We start from the raw sequence: 15,427 nt of genomic DNA, 5'->3' as shown, positions 1-15,427 counted from the left end.
GAGCGATCAGATTCAGAACTATAGATATCCTAACAGAGCAAAATCCAACTGGTTTCTGAATAATGGAGTCAAAGCACAAACCTTGTTGTTATAGTTGTGCCCTTAATTGTCAGAGTGACTAATAGCTACAATATTTATCTAACTGTATTAGTGGTCCACAGCTCTTGAAACACATTAACCCAATCCTGGTGACTTGTTACAACAGAAATTTATTTGCTTATAATTTGGGGGGGGGGGGACAGAAGCTGGAAAAAAGGTGTCTGCTGGGTCATGCATCTCTTTGTAGCTCCCCTTCAGTGTTATATCTCCTTCAGAGTCCAGCATATAAAATGTTGGTGAGTTTTTCTGCTTTGAATTGCTTTGCTAGAAGAAAGTTGCCTGGAAAGCCTTATCTCCTCTGCAAATGAATTGGTCTCTGACATTATTCTTTGGCTTCTGATAACATAACTCATTCCTGTTTCCATCTTCACATGGCCTTCTCTGCGTTTCTATGTTCTTTTGTCATCTTCTAAGGATACCAGCCATTAGACTCGGAGCCCAGTCTAGATCCAGGATAATTTTAGCTCAAGATTCTTAACTAATTTCATCTGTAAAGAGCCTAGATCCCAATCAGGTCACATCCTAAGGCTTGGAGTATACTCAATTTTTTGAGGGACATTATTCAATCTTTTACACTGACTGCAATATAGACTGCTGAACACCCCTCCAATCTAGTCTTTCTTCCTTAATAATGTCAACTTCAATTTTTTCCTTTTTATGCATTTATTTTTTGGTCAGCACTAGGCATTTGAACTCAGGGCTTTATGCTTCCTACGTTGGCATAGGGTCCTGTTGAACCATGTGTCCAATCCTGGTTTTTGCTGGTTATATTCAGGATAGAGTATCCATTCCCACCTATGTACACACCTGGACTATGATCTACCTGCTTTTAGGCTTCCCCACAATACCACAATCCCACATCCAGCTTTGTTTTGTAGAAATGGAATATCACAGACTGCCTGAGCTTCCCATTATCAGCCTTCCATGGAGCTTCTCAGGATGACAGGAGTACCACTGGTAGAGAAGAGGTCTTATAAACCTTTCCCCCTGGGCTAGCCTTAAACTACAATCCTCCCATTCTAGCATCCCAAGTAACTCAGATGACAGGTGAGAGCCACTGACATCCAACTAACTTCAATTTTTAATGGAGGCTATCCAAAATAAAAACTTCATTTCCTCAGCTTTTCAATTAAGAATGTGCTCAGAGTTCTAGCCTGTAAGATGCAACCAGAAGTATGGTGTGACTCCTTAGAGAGAAGGAATATGGTTTTTCTTCCCTCCTAACTTTCTCGCTTCCTGGTATATAGACATGGAAGGTTGACTTAAGCAGCCATTCCAGTCTATGACATGGAAGGCACATGCTGTGGACGACAGCAGCCCTGAGCTCCTGACAAGTTCAAGAGGCAAACCTATTCTGGGCTGACTCCTATTAGACTTGTGTGTAACAAAAGAAAAAAGTCTCTGTCCTTTGTAGGTCACTGTTATTTAGGACCTTTCTGTTGCAGATAGCTGGACCTCATCTTAATGAGTACACCATCTGTCATCTGTTACATGATAGATTTGAACTTTAAAACCTCAAAATAAAAATACCAGAATTGGAAAAAATACCAGAACTGCATTCAGCATTTTAATAAAATTCTGGTGGTTCCAAATAATCAGTCTTCCATACCAGGATCTTACAGTCACTATTACTATATTAACTTAGTTAATAGTTTAATAAGATATAACATTGTTATGAGACAAATGAGGTTAGATAATTTTCCAGGTAGACTCCTAGCACTCTGCTTGCCTGGGTCATGGCCTTGCCAAAATTCAGGAGTAACATTTCCAGTGTAGACTCACCACAAGGTGAATGATGCAATCTACAGGTGTGCAATCTGTGATCTCGTAAGTCTGATCTTGTTAGTCTCTATACTGTATGTCAGTGTCATCCTGGAACTGTTCACTAAGGGATCTATTGCAGATGACAGAACTTACCTGAGATGACTCACAAAGAAAGGGGTGGCCCTCTGCATCAATAGGACAGGTATCTGGTTGTCTTGCAGGAACCAGCAGCCCCAAATCTCACCTCTGTGTACTTCTCACATATACTGCATGAACACTGTGAGTTGACTCAGGAGCTCACTGTGTGGTACCTTCTGCTGAAAGGGAAGCCACTTTCTGGAAAACTCACTTTTGTTCCCTTTTCATTGGTTCCAGCAAGCCACACTAGCCAGATCCAGCTCCAGAAATGTAATTTAGTTATTGGTACTAGTGACTTTCTTGTTTGGCCCAAGGGAGAGGGAGATATGAGCTGAGCTTCCACAAATGATTCTCAGAATAACCTGCAGAACTGACACATCAGGTCACTGATGCTTCTGCAAACTTTCGGAAACTGTAGTCATGGGACCACACTGCCTTATTCTCCTCTTTTGGAAGCACTCATTTTCTTAGGATATCAAGACACATCATTAACCTCCAAATACTCCTATAGTTAAGGACCACAAACTAGAACCTCAGTTACTAGAGCTACAGAAAAATCTCTTCAGAGAGAAATAAGAAATGACGAACACCTTTCCATCTCCTAGTAGTCATTCCCATCTTCCAGCGTTGGCGTAGATATTCCCCCTAGAAAGAAGGAAGGTTGTGAATGGGAAGTGCCCAGTGGGAAGGTCTGAATTGTGTAGTCTTGAGCTCCCCAGCTTTGATTGCTCAATTAGGCCTCTCGAGGGAGGTAGAAATAGATTTGAATGAAATATTCAATGCTACTTTTGTACAGCACACTATGTCTTTATTCTTTCACATCTTCCACCATCACTTCATTTGTTCCTTCATCTGACACTGAATATACTCTACTATTTCCAGGCACTAGATAGTTGGGGAAAGGAGGTAGGAAAAAATGTCCTGGTTTTAAGTTATATCAACAAAGTTTCACAATGAAACTTAGCAATCCACCTAACTTAATTTGGAAGCAAGTTTGAAATGGAGGTGTGGAGACACTATTTTTTTACACATACCACAGGAAGTTGGATTCTTTTTAAAAGAAATTATCCAAAATAACATAATTTAAAATGTGTAGAAATGAAAGGGTTTGCATATCTGGAAAGGATACTGGGCTGTCACTATTGAAGTCCTTGAGTGGGAGTTGGAAGACACAAAATGCTTAGCAGATGAGTTCTTTATGTATAAATGCTAACTTTGTACCTTTAGGAGTATTCCTATGAAAAGCAATATGAAATGAATAAAATTTTACTTTAATAAGCTGTATAAATAGCACCAGGAAAACAAGTTATAAGTCCTTTGTGTGCACAGGGAATAGAAGTCTTCATTGAGGATGTAAAAGATAAAGTTTTAGAGTCCTGTGAACTTTCCATTCTATTCTGCTGAATAGAAAACCACAACTGTCCAAGCACCATCATTATACACACAGTGTTCCAATTCTTCTTCTTCTCACCCTCCTCCCCTACACACACCAAACCCAGCTCCGCTGCCTGTCAGCATATGTGCAGTGAATGTTAACATCAGCGATGTGGGTTTGTTTTCCTTGGGAGATGAAAAAAACATAGGAATTGAAAACCATTCTATCTTCTGTTTAATCTCTCAATGTCAACCACTTCCTTTTAAATGAACACTTCAGCATGGTCACATCTTTTATTTTAAAAAATAAACCTTTCACCAGGTGCCAGGGGCTCTTGCCTGTGATCCTAGCTAGTGGAGAGGCTGAGGTTTGAGGATCAAGGTTTGAAGTCAGCCAAAGGAAGAAAAGTCCATGAGACTCATGTCAATTGACCACCAAAACAAAACAAAAACCTGGATGTGGAGCTGTGGCTCAAATGAACCACAGCCAACCTTGAGAAGAAAAAAACAAGCAAGAGCCCAAGGCCCTGAGTATAAGCTCTAGTAACAGCACTAAATTAAAAAAAAAAAAATAGAAAACTTCTTTTCCCTCTCTACCTCCCTACTCCTCCCTCCCCTCATAGCCACACTGTTCAGTACCGCTGTGACCACTGTCAGGGCCACCTTACATTCCCCTCACTCCTCAGCCCTGCCTTTCCTCCACCAAAGCCGCCGCCACTGTGGCAAGGATGCCAAGGATTCGCATTTCCCAAAATTCAGCGGACACGATTCAAGTCTTTATTTTTCTTGGCTATGCAACAAATTCCAAACGATAGGAATATTTTCCTTTTACAACATTCTCTTTGGCTCCCAGGACCATATCCGTTCTCCTGGTTTTCTTCCTACCTCTTTTGGATGTCCAGCCAGTCTATTTAGAGATGTAGTAAATGCTAAATAGGACTTTTCCTAGCTGGAAACAAATGGCAAAGAGTCCCCATAACCAATAGAACTTGTCCTGCACCCCTAGATTGTCTAGGGATCACTGGAGCTTCCATCCCTCCCTACCTCCCTCCCCCGTCCATCTCACCCCCCCCCCACATAGTCCCTTCCTTCCTTTCTTCCTCCCTCTCACCACCACATATCTCCCTCCCTCCCTCCTTCCCTCCCTCCCTCCCTCCCTCCTTCTTTCCTTCTTTCCTTCCTTCCTTCCTTCCTTCCTTCCTTCCTTCCTTCCTTCCTTTTTCTTCCTACTTTCCTTTCTTCCATCGTTCCTTGGAAGTACTAGGTTTGAACTCAGGGCTTTGCACTTACGTGATGAGCATTCTACTAGTTGAGCTACCCTTTTTGCTTTAGTTTGTTTCTCAGAGAGGGTCTCACTCTTTTATTCCCAGAGATGACCCAGGATTACAAGCCTACTACTATTCTCACCTTCAGTAATAGCTGAGATTATAGATTACAACTGAAATTACCAAACCTTGCCACTAGATGACTTCTTGAGAGAAGGTCCCTGGACAAGCATGAAGACCCACAGCTTTTCCCCTCACAGAAGAGGTTAAGGGTCATGCTCTCCCCCACAGACCAGGTGAGAGGTGAAATTGGGAAGAATGTGAAGATGGTGCTTTCAGCTAAAACACTGGATTCCCATGTAGATGCTTGGGGCAACATAAAACCCCACCCTGGCCTACATTCAAACCCTGACCAGAGCCAAACATGATTTTAAAGAGTGGAAAAGACAGAAGCTGGCTGGAAAGTTCTCTGTGAGTGCAGTGAGCCCAGAGGATGGGATGAGTAACTTAACAGCCTAGCTACCAAGGTTCATAATGTTTCCTTGAGGTCACTTGGACCCACGGGGCAGGGAGATTGTACTTCTTTCAAATGATGCTCAAGGATGTGACTAGGCTTGGCCCATGAAGTGTGGGTACAAAGGAAGGTATCATTTCTGTGCATGAGTTTGAGGAGTCAGCACAAGGCTCTCCACATCTCCCCATCTGCCAGGGGGCCTCAGAAGCATGATTTGGGTCTGATTCTCTATCAGTCTGGCATCCTGAAAGACAACAAGAAGCAGAGCCTTGCTGCTGCTCACTTACAATGGACATGGAGCACAAGTGAGATGACATTGTACTGAGATTCAGGAGCTGCTGTGGCATAACCCAGCTGACCTAACTAATACAGGAAGGTGCATGGTCTTGCAGGAATCCTACCCAAGATGCAGGCCATATAAGGGCTAATGATCCCATCAAGAAAGCAAAGATGAGCTGAGTGCCAGTGCCTCATGCCTATAATCCTAGCTACTCTGGAGGCTGAGATTTGAAGATTCAGGTTCAAAGCCAGGCCAGGCTTGAAAGTCTGTGATACTCTTACTGTCAATTAACTACCAAAAGCAAAAAACTTGCAGGAAGTAGAGAGGTAGCTTAAGTGGGGGGAGTACTAACCTTGAACACAAAAACTCGACACCCATGTCATGGGTTCAAGCCCCAGAACCAGTGTACACATGCACACACACACACACACAGATGGAAGTAGTGGACAATTGTAAGGGGTCAGTCAGATCGTGGGTTTTCAACATGGATTTTCAAGAAAGATTGTACTGTAGAGGTCTGCAGAGATTTAAAAAAAATTATTGCAAAGGTGATATACAGAGGGGTTAGTTACATAAATCAGGTAATGAGTACATTTCTTTTTGAACAGTGTCACCGCTCCCTCATTTTCTCCCAGTTTTTTCCATCTCCGCAGAGATTTGCAGGTAGATGAGGGTTGGGTACATATCCTTAGAAAACTCAAAAGGCCCCTGCAAGAGGAAGAACATTTTATCATCTGTCATGGAAGAAAGCATTTGACAGCCAACCAAAAAAATGTTTTTGCCATGTTTTCTCCTATCATTTCTTAACCTTCTTAACCTCCTTAACCTGGAGGTTACTAAGAGACATGGGGGAAATATGAAGTGAAAAAGTGGATGACAGAGCACATTCCTCCCTCTCTCTGCTCCTTGATTGAGAGTCTGTGTCAGCCTCAAGCTGGGAGAAGGAAAAAAGCCTGGAGTCCATATGAGATGGAAGATTTAAGTTAGACAGTCCTGAATAGTTTATATGTATGAAAAATGGATCTGTTTAAACACCAGTATTGTTCTACATGGAATTGTTTGAATGCCATGATGGAAGAATGAAGCTATTTTTGACTGTACTTTATCAAAACCACCCAATGTAATAATAATACTGGGAAAAGGAGGGAAGGATGCTGGGAGGAAGGAGGAAGGAGAGACAGAGACAGTGACAGATATGGAGAAACGAAGGAGGGAGGGAGATTCAGAGGGAGGAAATGAAGAAGGGAGCAAGGAAGAGAAGGAAGGAAGGAATGAAGGGAGGGAAGGAGGGAGGGAGGGAGGAAAGGAAGGAATAGAGGGAGGGAAGGAAGGAAGAAACACATGTAGGTAGTCTTCAGGGTTTTACCCTGGAACCTCATTTCCCAGTCTGCTTTGCTTTCATCTACTTACATGGTGGCTGAAAGTTTCTATGCTGTGCTATTTCCCCAACCTGTTTTTCAGGCATGACCATTGTTCTGTGTTCTGAGTCTCAGAATGGGTATACACAAATCCCTATTGAGTATTGCTATTTGGCTAGCTCATAGTAATCCATACCAACTGACTCATTCTCTTCACTCCTAAACCTAGTCCTCAATCTTGTTTTTCATTTCACTAATTAACATAGAAATTCTGACTTTCATCTCATGGCTTCTAATGTACAAGCATCAAGTCCTATCTACCCTCTAAGTATATGTCCAATTTGTTTCTCTCCACCCCCAGTGTGACTATGTTTGTTGGTCTGAGTCATCTTCATCTCTCAAACAAAGAATGACAGTGGTCTCCATCTGCTTTTAGCTCTACTGAATTACACTCTACTTTTTTCATTTCATTCTTGGTCCACAGATCAAGACTAGTGTAAGCAGAATAGAGTTTGGAGTGGGTTTTGTTTTGTTTTGATGTTGTTTTGCTTTGTTTTTGTTTTGTAGAGCTTGAATGTAGGACCCTACTTCTGGCTTTTTTAAAGTTCTTTGGAGATAAGGACTTTTTGGATTTGCCTATTCAGGCTTGCTTTGAACAATGATTTTTAAGTCTCAGCATCCTGAGTCACTAGGGTGATAAGCATAAACTACTGGTGCCTGGTAAAGGGTGCTTGTTTATTTTGTTAGATTTTGTGGTGCCAAAGATTAAACCCAATATGAATGGAAAATATTCTACCACTAAGTTGCAACTTCAGCTCAGACTAGGTGGATTTTGTTGTTGTTAGGGAGTTTGTATGACAAATGATCTCTATACATATCCCACACTGGCCTAGAATTTGCTACATAACCTGAGCTACCCTGGAACTCTCCACCCTCTGGCTTCAGCCTCCTTCATCATAGGAAGAAAGAGTAGAAAGTCAGTCTTTCAGTGCCCCATCTAGGAAATGTTTTTAATTAGCTATGTGACCTAGATCAATGAACGGGACACCAGAAAGGATAGCTTTCCAATATGCTCAGGAAGGAAAGATGAACTGGACATGGTGAGCATTAGCAACACCTCTTATCTAAGTCAGTAATGACTTTGTTCAGAAAGCCTTCCTGGACCAACTCCTCAATTCCCAGTCTGGGACAGTAGTAAGTGTTACTGGGTTGTGCTTCCTGAGTCTCTTTCTCTCCTATTTTGTCAGTTAGTACCCATTATTCTACTGCCTGTTAGTTGTGTTGCCTTAGTGTATCTCCCTAAGCCCAAGACCATCTTGCTACTTCACCTGGATAATTTCTGCTTCCCTTATAGATTTCAGCTTAAACTACTTCTAATAGTAATGAGGAAAATCAATGTAAACTCCAAATACTCATAGTTTCTCTCCTAACAAAATTCTTTTGTAAGCTCCACCAGAACTATGTGGGGCTGAATCTTAGGGAAAGACAAAATAAAAAGAGCCTGATATCTCTTGTTATAGTAAAAAAAAACCTAAAGGTTTTTCTTAACTGCTTAACTGCTTAAAAAACTTTAGCCAATGAATTCTAGGAAATGGAAACAAGATGAGTTTTTAATTTGTCTAGTTGGCTCACTTCTCTGTCTTTGTGGGGGGCCATGGGGAACACAAATGGAGGGACAAAAGGGTGAACAAATACAGTAGTGGTACTCTGTAGATACTATGTTGAAAATGAACTATACAACTTGTAGGCAGGGACTGGAGGGAAATACTAGGAGTGAAAGGAAGGGGTGACATTGTCCAAAAAAGAAACGTATGCATTGCCTAACTTATGAAATAATAACCTCTGTTTACATCATCTTTATAATAACAATAAAAAAGCTTAGCTCAGATAGATAGTCACTTTGAAAAAGCCAACAAATTTGTCATTAAAAATGGTCATAGCCATACTAAGCTACCAGCATAACTATGATTATTGCAGCATTATTTACCATAGCTAAGATATGGAACCAACCCAGATGCCCCTCAGTAGATGAATGGATCAAGAAAATGTGGTATATATACACAATGGAATTCTATGCCTCCTCCAGAAAGAATGACATTGCCCCATTTGTTAGGAAATGGAAAGACTTGGGAAAAATTATATTAAGTGAAGTAAGCCAGGCCCAAAGAAACATAGTCCCATGGTTTCCCTTATTTGCAATAACTAGTATATATCTGAGACAAGCAGAAAAGGTCAGATAAGATGCTGTTAAGCAAAATGAACCCCAAGATAAGGACACAAGTGATGTTTTCTTTCTTGCTATTGTTTCTAATGTATTTATAAGGTACCATGTGATTTTTTTTGTTGGTTTGTATGTCCCTCTCCACAGTATAACACCTGTTTTCACTGTATTTGATGTTGGTATAATTTGTGGAGCGGAAGGGAAAAAACAAATTGTTTAAATAGGGATACAGGTGGACCTATTGCAACAATGACACTATGTCAAAAAAATGAACTTAACAATTTAGACGGGGGGGGGGGGAGAGAAGGGGGGAGGGAGGGAGGGGCGGTGGGTTTGTTGTGAAGATGGGAGGGAAGGGATGGTAGGGGAAAAAACAAAGGAGGAGGCAACAATGCTTGATAAGAAATGCACTCATTACCTTGCTCATGTGATTGTAACCCTTCTGTACAATATTTTCACAATAAAAAACTTACGTAAAAAAAAATGTCACAGCTGGGCACTGGTGGTTCACACCATGTAATCCTACCTATTCAGAAGGCTGAGATCTGAGGATCAAAATTCAAAGCCAGCCCAAGCAGGAAAGCCTGTGAGACTCTTATCTTCAGTTGACCACTAAAAAGCTGAAGTGGAGCTGTGGCTCAAATGGTAAAGTGCTAGACTTGAGCAAAAGTGCTCAAGGACAACACTCAGGTCATGAATTCAAGCCCTAGGAACTGCATCTCCACCCCTACAAAAACTGATTACAATAATTTGAAGATGTTGAATGTCAAAGGCACCAGGAGTTTGTAGTTTTCAAAGAGCAGAAGCTATAAAAATTGCTAAATGAAGGTTAGGATTAATAAATATTTAACAAAGGAGTTATATTATGATACAAAGAGAAAATGGCCATTTGCATGAAGATCTGTTACAGGAAATAAACAGTTACAACTTAAAACAGGTTTACTCTTATGAAAAATAATAACAAAATGATTTGTATATTCATAGAAGAAATCCCTGCCTTGCCATTATTAAACTCTAGAGTGAGTTTACTATTTCCTGGGAAACATTTTGTGCTATGTGGGTTGTTTAAATACAAGTGTGCCAGAAGGTAAAAGAACACAGCAGAACTGACTTCCTTAAGCTCCTTCAGGCATAAAATTCTCTAGGGTGTCATTATAAAGCAATTATAGATATGCTTCTACTCTATTACAGTCAATTCAATGGAAGCTTGGGTGAACTTTGTGAATGGAAAATATGATCACATTAGATGTGTATTTGCATCAAAAAATATAGGTTCATTTAATTATGGGTACCTGGGAAATTTCCAACAGTATGTGTGGAATTAGTACTCACCTAAATTTACTAAGACTTTCTTTGTCACACCCTATCTTGGGATCTTTTTCTCTGTCAGCAATATATTTATCATCTGAAAAGTGTATTAAGAGAAATGTCTGTGCTCATGTGAAAACTATGCTGGATTAGTCCAACTTCAAAGCTTGCGTTTCTCTTACTAGGTGAATAAAAAGCAAAATGTTGCTTGTAAATGGATAATTGAGTGCAAATGCAGAAGTAATGGAATATTATAACTGAAAAAGAAATGGAGGAGCTGGCAAGAGACCTTGGATATAGCAAAATGAGAGCTGTAAGATGAGCTAAAAGCAGATGCAATTGTTGGGAACACTCTGTTTGAGTGGGCAGCTCAATGCTGATGAGGCTACAAGATATTCAGGCTTTAACTAAAAAATCCTGGGGAGTGAAATCTACAATTGTATTTTCCCAGAATCAACAGAGCCAAGGACCATGGAATGAAGCCTCTGAAGCCATGAGCCAAACTAAATAATTCCACCCTGGAAGTTGTTTCTTTCAGGTATTTGGTCACAGCCACAAGAAATCTGACTCACATGGTAAGTTTAACATTAAAAAATATAGAAAACCTTTCTCTTGAGACTCAGTCATCTATGCAGTGATGCTATGAAACACCTGCTATGTTGGCTTTAAAAGCAGTAATTGTCCAAGAACTGTAATCCATTGCAAATCAATGATAAGACTGCTGTCAGGACTAAGCCAATTGGGTTTAAAAATGTGCTTGAATGCCAGTTTTTGGTATGTTCAGAAGCATGTTCTAGAAATGGGCCAGGGGCCAAGGACTAAAAGGACTGTACTGAAGGAGATTAAGATGGCAGAACAAATCTGGGGAATGAATGCACACCAAAGTTTGCTGAGAATTTTGTGTATCAAAATATTAAAAATGGTTTATCTCAAGTTCTACAAGAAAAAAAGACACCAAGAATAAAAATGAAATGAGTAGAACATTTGCAGAGGTAAAAGTCTGTGAAGGATAAGGTGTCGGGACCGGGGTGGGCAGGAATAGGAAGGGACACATAACACAGGCTTGTTCCCAGGAAAACAAGAGAGGAAAGGAAAGGAGAGCCTTGCGGAGGAGAGTCCTGGACTGCAGCACAGACTGGCTAATTAAGACAGGTGCCTTAACAGGAAGTGCTCGTTAGAAATAACCCAGTTCTAGTACCCTAGCTGAGCTCAGCCATTGTCTGAGAGCACACCAGTTACAGCATAAATGCAGTAGTTGGGCAGGTCTTTGGAAGAGAGGCTTGACTAGCACACTTACATGGCTCTAGGCACTTCCCTTCCTAAGAGGAAACTTCAACGAGGAAGTTTAGCAGAACAAACCACATCCAAGGTGCTGCAGCTGATCTCAGAACTATAGCTGGAATCCACTGTCTTTTCCTCTACTGTCCTTTCTACATTGCCGTCACTCTCAGCAATCACCGTGGTGATTCCTGGTATCTGTATGACCAAACCTTCATTCTTGAGGCCATGGTTCCTTGGTAATTCTATCTTCTCAGGCTTATATGTCCACACATATGTCTTCATGGTTATAATTGGACAATAGCATACAAAAGGTGTCCAGGTAGAATCACATTTTGAATAGCATAACTTTCTCCTGCTGTCTCAGATCAATTATCCTAAGTAAGATGATGACTTATTTTCCACAGGCCAATGGATACAAGAAACCACAAATGCTCAGGGCTTGGCCATAGGTTATGTTTACATGACACCTATGTCACCTGGCTTGGGTATACTCTGTTGGGGTCAAGAGCATTACCTTGCCCCAAGCTCAGAGCTGTGAAGTCAGGAAGCAAAAGTCCTTTAGTGAGTGATTGGGAGTGATGGTATGTGGGCCACAGAAGTGTCACCTTTACCCAGAGGTATTCTCACATGTTCTTTCATTTGGAAACTCAGAGCCAGACAGAGATCGCCGATTTACTGCATATACTATGTTCTGAGTAATATTACTCTATTGCCTCTGAGCTCTGATTTCAGTCAATTATTTTTAATACTTTGTCAGGCTTGTTTCTTTGGGATGGGTGAGAGATCACTGTATTTTGTGTAAGAGCCCAATTTGAATGGATACCCTGATCGAATATCATGTTAAATGGGACCAGGCCTATGAGTCAGGCCTTCTATAAACCCTTGGACAGAAAAGCTAGCTGAGGGTTTTCAAGGAGAAAAGACAAGTCCATATCTAGAATAAATATCTCTCCTTATGAGGCTAAACCACTGGACTTTTCAGGAAAGAAAAGCTGGATAACATCATGGCTTTTTGTCCTCTCATGGGAAACTATGCGGTCCCCAATATTGTAATATTCTGGGTAAATAACCAAGAATGGAATGGCTGGATCACAGGGTAGGTCTATGGTTAGGTTTTGAGGAATCTTCAAACTGCCCTTCTAGAGTGGTTGTACTAGTTTACATTGCCACCAACAGTGTAGTAATGTTTCTTTTTTCTCACATCTTTACCAGCATTTGTTATTGTTTGCATTCTCGAAATTGGCCAGTTGTACTGGGGTGAGATGGAATCTAATGTTGTTTGGATTTGCATTTCCTTTATGGCCAGGGATGTTGAGCATTTCCTTGTGTATTTGTTGGCCATTCTTATGCCTTCTTCTGAAAAGGAGAGAGAGAGAGAGAGCGCTTTTGAGAAGAATTTGGCCTTGGCTGACATGATTGTGGAAAGTAGATGGGCCCAGAATCTGAAGAGCAAGGGCGGCAGTCTAGACTCAGGAAGAAGTTCTAGTTTAAGTTCAAAGGTAGTTCACTGGTGAACCAGGAAGAGTACATATTGCAGCTAAGTCAGAAGGAAATCTACTAGAAGAATTCTTTTTTGCTCAGGGGAAGCCAGCTTTTTGTTCTATCTAGGATTTCAGCTAATTGGATTGAATCCACCCACATTATGGATGGCAATCTGTTTTACTTAATTAAAGTCCCGTGATTTGAAGTCCCTTGATTTAAATCTCATCTAAAAATACTCTCACAGACACATCCAGAATAATATTTGACCAAGTGCTTGGCCATTGTGACCTAGCCAAGTTGACACATAAAGATAATCATCACAGCGATACTAATATGTGCCATCATTTCTGGGACATAATAGTATGGTTAATTCATTGTCTTGGCTCAGGAAGTGCTCCTTTCAGCGGCTTCTTCTTGGCCTTCCCAAAATGATGGATCTTACTTCATGAGCAAAGGATATGAAAGAACCAAATTGCCATGGAAGGCAATCCTCCCTTTTCACTAAGGATAGGTGAAATGACTAGCTGGGTTCGTGGGCAGTGGTTGACACGTCAAATCTTTGAGGTTCGGTGTCAGCTCAGACAGTTGTTTTAAAGCTCTCAGTATGGTTATTCCCCCTCTTCCCAGTTTACAGTCACATGACTAAAAGGCAGGATTGAGGAACCCATTCCTATTAGTCCCTGTGGCCTTGCAGGGTTCTTCTTCCTCAGAACACAGCCATTTCTCAGTCACTGAGTTCTAGATCTGAACATTTCCTCAGATGCAGGAAGTGAACTATGAATCATGAGATGTTATTGAGGTAACCAACTTCACCCTCTGATAATTTATATTAAATAAAACTCTCACTAGTTGTTCTATTCCCCCCCTCCCAGGGACACTAGATTCCATTAACCATTTTTATTTTCTTTCGTCATTCTCTCTCTGTATCTCTGTCTGTCTGTCTGTCTCTCATTCTGTATATCTGTCTTTCTTGGTGGTATTAGGATTTGAACTCAGGAATTCATGTTTGCTAAGCAGGTGCTCTACCACTTCAGCCATGTCTCTAGCCCTTCTACAAACCATTTTTTACATCTTGTAGATCATGACCCTTTGACAGTGACTCCAATATTGTTGGTGTTACAGTAGTGGCTGCCACTGGTGGTTAAGCATTGTTACCTGGCCTCATCATTCCTAATGCTATTTGTGAACCCAGCTTGGTGACAGTGTGAGCCCTGCCCTGAAGAAGGACCATCATCATGATGCTGAGTCCCCTCCCCAGTGCTCTTCTGATTGCCTTGGAGAATGGTGTGTTCTCTGGGCCATGCAGTGGACATAATCCTCTGGTGGGCCTTCTGGCTGCACATTAGGAATTTACTGTAGAACCTTCTATATTCCTTCCTCTGCCCTCTGACACTTCTCTTAGCATGGGCTGTCACTTTGGACACCTAAGAGCTATTAAACAATAAGTAGGCCTCCTCAAGGGAAAAGTTTTGTGTCCTTGCAATGCTGTTAAAATCTCGTGATCCAAGTTAAACAGGCTCCAAGTGTCTCACATTCTGCCTTTTTAAATTTCATTATTTCTCAGGTTCAAATCCCTCTGTAGGTAATGAATAGAACTTTGAAGTAACAACCCTCATTCCTATAGTCATTGTTCTCTCCATACCTCTGAAATACCTAAATATTTACTCTAAAAACATGGAAGGCTAGAGGCATGGCTAAGTGGAAGAGCACTTACCTAGTAAGTGCAAGGCCCTGAGTTAAAACACTTGTACTGCCAGAACACAACCACACAAAATTTGTTCTCTTCTATCAGGATGTATTCCAGGTCCTCAGCAGTGAAATCTTCAGCAATGGTGTGACCACCTTGTGCTAGGAAGTATTTAGTCACCTCTCAGGATGAGGTCCTCCTTGTCAGCAAAGCATGAGTAAACGATACTCGAACCTAATTACACTGCCTTTGTTCTTGGACCATTTTTTTCTTATCACTTATGTCAGTTTACAGCCTCTTGGTAATGGACATCAAACCACACTTAGATGTTACAAAGATTTTTTTGGAATGGGTGGGAAGAGACTCAACCCACAGAGCAGAGGTGACACTTGTGAAAGAAAAGAAGGAAGGACAGATGAGGTAGGAAAAGCCCAGGCTGCAGAGCTGCTTGAAGAAAAGTCCTGGCTGCATGACTGGCAAAGACTGCTCTTTACAGGAATCTGTGTCAGGCAGAAATGAACCAGCTGTGGTACCCTATGTATACAGGCAGTGCTTGGCAGTGCTGTGGGGGTAGGGAGAGGAGGAGGATGACCTTGGAATGTATGCTGCACATTTGGAGATACAGCCACTAGCTAGAGGCTGGTAGTCAACAACAC

This window comes from Dipodomys spectabilis, unplaced genomic scaffold, assembly GCF_019054845.1.
Source record: "Dipodomys spectabilis isolate Male_0828 unplaced genomic scaffold, ASM1905484v1 ptg000002l, whole genome shotgun sequence".
Lineage (NCBI taxonomy): Eukaryota > Metazoa > Chordata > Mammalia > Rodentia > Heteromyidae > Dipodomys > Dipodomys spectabilis.
This window is presented reverse-complemented; position numbering follows the sequence as displayed.